Consider the following 5288-nt stretch of genomic DNA (forward strand, 5'->3'; position numbering starts at 1 on the left):
CAGGAATGGGTGTGGCCTGATGGAAGCCCCCAGTGGATAGGACCTGGTCTGAAGAAACAGAGCTTCTGAAATGCAGCTCTCAGTCCTGGTGCATCTGGCTTTCTCTGTGGGAACCACCCATCAGCGGTGCCTGGCAGAACTAGGCACATGCCCTGACCCACCTCCTGACGGAGGCTGGTTTGTGTGGGCTTGCTCTGGCCACACCCACAGACAGGGGGGAAAAAAAAGCATGTTGAAAGGTAGATCTTTTGGCCACTGGCCCTCTCTCCTGATATTTAAAATGAGGTTGCAGGCGGCCTGGAAGGTGGTTCCCACTGTGGTTGCCCCCTTCCCCTCTATTTGTTGCAGATACAGACCTGAAAAAAATCAAAGGGGGACTGAAACCAGAAGGCTGCCAAAAGCCCTGTTCAAGCCCAAGAACAGGTGTCTCAGACCGCACCCTTCTTCTGCACCGAAGTGGGCCGCCCCGTCCAAACCACCAGCCGGAGGCTGTGTTCTGGAGTCAGACAGATCGAGTTCCCATCTCAGCTCTGCCATTTGCTGGCTGTGAGACTAGGGCAAACTACTTAACGTCTCAGAGCCTCTATTTCATGATTTGTATGACGAGAGTAACAATATGCAAGTTACTGGCATTGTGGTTCATATGAAAATATCTGGCCTATCTTTATCTTCTCAGCCTCATTTTCTGCATCTCCAAGCTTGAATATAATTCTGTTTCTACAATATTATTTATGTCTTCTCAACTCCACACCTTTGTTCAAGTTATTTCCTCTGCCAGAAATCCCCCTAGAGAACTAAAGTGTTGCCTGCCATATCAGTAAACAAAGGATGTTGCAGCCATCAAGCCATCACCCTCCTACCCCCATGGTGCCCCCTGAGGAAACTCAGGATGAGAAAACACAGGATACTGGCCCCAGGTAGCTGAGGTGCATTTCAAAAGAATGATTTCAATGAGCCCAGACTCTTGCATCTTCCCATACGTAGAAAAGCACTAAATTCCTTAACTTCAGATGTCTGGTTTTCTTTTATTAACAGTAATCTTTTGATGTTCCGACTACCTGGTCTTTTGTTGCAAAAACTCCTGTATATCCTGGTTTCCTTCTCGCCTCTTCGGAGCAGTCTCTCAGATTTATTTGAGATGCTGTCTTGAAGTCCTAAGAATGTCTGCTAAATTAAACAGAACTCTCAACTTTTTTTTTCAGTTGACACGCTCCTTTGTTCGACACCCTACTAACCCTTAAGACTCATGATGTCTTCTCCAGGAAGGCTGACTGCTTCCCTGGAATCCTATCATCCACGAGGTTGGATTAGGTGGTCTGTCTCTGTGCTGCCTCAAAATCCCCTCCTGACTTTGTTCACCACCCCTTCTTCTCTGCCACACCATAAAGCTCATCTTTGTATTCACACGGCTGAGCAGGGCCTGGCATGTGGAGGGCCTTTGTCGGGAAGATGTGGCCTCCCCTGGGGTACAGTCTGAGCAAACTCTCTGAACTCCTTCAAGCCCCACCTGAGTTCTGCACTAAGTGAAGGTTCAAAATTCATGGGCCAACATTCCAGGCTTTGTTATGAAAAACACTCATAAGGAAGAGAAGAAAACATACATGTTCAGTTCAGCCTGACCTGCCCTCTCCCAGGCCTGGTTCTTGATGCCAGCACCCATGGGGGTCACCAGTGTCTCAGGCCAGGCTTTTTGCCCCCAGGAAGAGGAGAAGACTCAGGCCTCTGGGGGATATAGACTTGGCAAGAGCTCTGGGGTGAATTGCAGAGTGAGGATGGGGCTATCTGGTCACCAGAAATCAGAAATAAAGAGCAGACAAAGGACTTCCCTGGTGGCGCAGTGGTTAAGAATCCACCTGCCAATGCAGGGGACACGGACTCAGCCCTGGCCCAGGAAGATCCCACATGCTGTGGAGCAACTAAGCCCGTGTGCCACAACTACTGCTCTAGAGCCCGCGAGCCACAACTACTGAAGCCTGCGTGCCTAGAAGAGCCCATGCACCACAACAAGAGAAGCCACTGCAACGAGAAACCCGCGCATCGCAATGAAGAGTAGCCCCTACTCGCCACAACTAGAGAAAGCCTGCGCGCAGCAACAAGGACCCAACACAGCCAAAACTAAATAAATAAATAACTAAACTTATTTAAAAAAGAAAAAAAAGACCAGAGAGGGCTGAAGCACCCTGGGGACCTCGATTGTCAGACTCACTGCAGTGATCCTGCAGTAGAAGGGACAGCTAGGACTTTAACCAGGGCACCTCTCTTGGGTAACTGTGCTGCTTACAAAATGCTTTCACAACTTGATCTCCTTTGAATTTCTTAACCCCGAGAACTAGGAGATAGTGTCCCCAGTTTTCATAAGAGTACACTGAGGCTCAGAGAAGTGAGATGACTTGATCAAGACTGCACAGCTGGTACCTGGCAGCTCTGGAGTGAAGTCTGGCTCTTGACCCAGAACTCTCACTGAGGGATGGCGCAGTGAGCACAGGACCAAGGACACTGCAGGACATCTGTCGATCTCATCACAGCAGGCACTCAGGGATAGGTAGGCTGAGAGGGGAGAGTAGGCTGGGGGGTCCCTGGCACTTGGGACAGCCCCTTCTTGGGCCTCCCAGACACTCTCCTTCCACTGTGTGTGTCCCTGCAGTTACCCTGGTCTCCCCTAGAGGGAGAAGCTCTGGGCTGGCGCCACTTTTTTTTTTTTTTAATTGATGTACAGTTGATTTAAAATGTTCTGTTAGTTTCAGGCGTACAGCAAAGTGATTCAGTTATACATATAAATATCTATTTTCTTTTCAGATTCTTTCCCCTTATAGGTTATTACAAAATATTGAGTATAGTTCCCTGTGCAGTAGGTCCTTGTGGTACTGCTTTTATCAAACACCTTCCCAACCAGCAAGTCCTCTCTCACCTTTGACCTGAAGAGATTAAGCCTCTTAAAGTCTGCCACAGACAGAAGTCTGTTGGAGGCACCATAGAATAAATACACAGATTGTTTTGAATCCAAAACGTAATATTCATCATCTGCTCCTCCGCCTCAGACCTCCTGAGGGAGACTGGTTTGCCAAAGATGAAACAGTCAGTGACCGCTGCTCAAGATCCCAGATATACTGACTCAAAGGAGTCTTTTTTTTTTTTTTTTTTAATTCTCTCCCTGCCCCCATGCCCTCCAGGCTTGGGCTGCTGTGTTAGGGCTATTCGCACCTGGGAGAGTTTAAAACAATACCCTTTGTTTTCTATTCATTTTTAGGGGCAATGACGATCCTAAGAAGTGCAGCATGGTGGGGGAGTGGGATTGGGCTGACCTGCAGACCCCTCCCCTGGCCTCCTGCCCTGACTAATCAATAATTACCTGAAGGTGCTCATTATTCCCTGAAACTTTCCCCTCCTTTTCTCCTCATCTGGGAGGAGGTTGACAGCATGCGGCCAGCTGAGGTATAACATGGGGACCCCTCTAATCAGCAGAACTCAGTGTCTTAGGCCAGCAGCACCCCCAAAGATCAAGCCCCAGCCAGGGCCCAGCACCCTCATCCTGCCTGGGAAGACTTCTCCACTTTCACAGTGGAGGTGAACCCCAGCTCCACAAAACACTCAGGCTCTCTCCATTCACCATCTACAGCAGAGCTTAATACATTGTCCGTTCCCTTTTTCATCACATCACCAGCCGAGTTGGCCCTCAGAGAAGGGATTTTTTTTTTAACTGAAGTATAGTTGATTTGCAATATTATATTAGTTGTAGGTGTACAACATAGTGATTCAATATTTTTATAGATTATACTCCATTTAAGTTATAAAATACTGGCTGTATTCCCTGTGCCGTACAATATATCCCTGTAGTTTATTTATTTTATACATAGTATTTTGTACCTCTTAATCCCCTCCCCCGCCTCCCCTGTCCCCACTGGTAACCACTAGTTTGTTCTCTATATCTGTGAGTCTCTTTCTGTTTTGTTATATTCATTTGTTTTATTTTTTAGGTCCCACCTATAAGTGATAATATACAGTATTTGTCTGACTTATTTCACTAAGCATAATATCGTCTAGGTCCATCCCTGTTGTTGCAAATGGCAAAATTTCATTCTTGTTTATGGCTGAGTAGTATTCCACTATATCCATTTTGTGTGTGTGTGTGTGTGTGTGTATCTCACATCTTTGAGAAGGGATTTTTAGCACCATTCTCCAAAAGGGTTTATAAAATCTCCCCTTTTTGTAATGTTTATAGAATGTTATAACGTTGTAACTGCTAAAAAGCAGCACAATTAAAATGAAATATGATCTAGCAATGCCATTTTGGGGTATATATACAAAAGAATTGAAAACAGGGACTCAAACAGATATTTGTATACCCATGTTCACAGCAGCATCATTCATAATAGCAAAAGGTGGAAGCAACCCAAGTGTCCATCTTTGGATGAATGGATAAACAAAATACGGTATCTCTATACAATGAAATACTATTCAGTCTTAGGAAGAGAGGCAGTTCTGCCACATGCTGCAACATGAATGAACCTTGAAGACATCATGCTAAGTAAAATAAGCCAGACACAAAAGGACAAAAACTATATGATTCCACTTAATACGAAGAACACAGAGTAGTCAAACTCATAGAGACAGAAAGTAGAATGGTGGTTGCCAGGGGTTGAGGGGAGACAGAAATGGGCATTATTGTTTAATGGGGATGGAGTTTCAGTTCTGCAAGATGAAAAGAGTTCTGGAGATGGATGGTGGTGATGGTTGTACATAATGTGAATGTACTTAATGCCACTGAACTGCAGACTTAATTATGGTTAAAATGGTAAATTTTATATCATGTACATTTTACCACATTTTTTAAAAAAGCATCACAATTATAAAATTAAACAAACTAGGGGCTTGAAAATTCAGATATATAAAATAGATGCACTATTGAGTAGGTGGGGAAGGGAGATGACCCACGTTATTAAAGGATTTACTTGAAACTCCTTCAGAGTGTGGACTTTTTAAAATGCAATATACAATATAATTCTATGTACACAGACTCTGGAGCCAGATTGCCTGGGCTCAATTTCCAGCTCTGCCGCTTATTAGCTGTGTGTCCTTAGACAAATTACTTAACGTCACTATGTTTCAATGTCTCTATCTGTAAAATAGGGGAAATAAAAGTAGCCTCATAGGATTTTTATGAGAATTAAGTTAATTACATATGTAAAATGTTTATAACAATGCCCCACACGTGGTAGGTCCTATATGAGTGTTTGTTTCAAAAATGTAAAAGTAAATTTTCCCAAAGCACATATTTTTCAAGACAGAAG

The sequence above is a fragment of the Lipotes vexillifer genome, unplaced genomic scaffold (assembly GCF_000442215.2).
Source record: "Lipotes vexillifer unplaced genomic scaffold, Lipotes_vexillifer_v1.1 scaffold238, whole genome shotgun sequence".
NCBI lineage: Eukaryota > Metazoa > Chordata > Mammalia > Artiodactyla > Lipotidae > Lipotes > Lipotes vexillifer.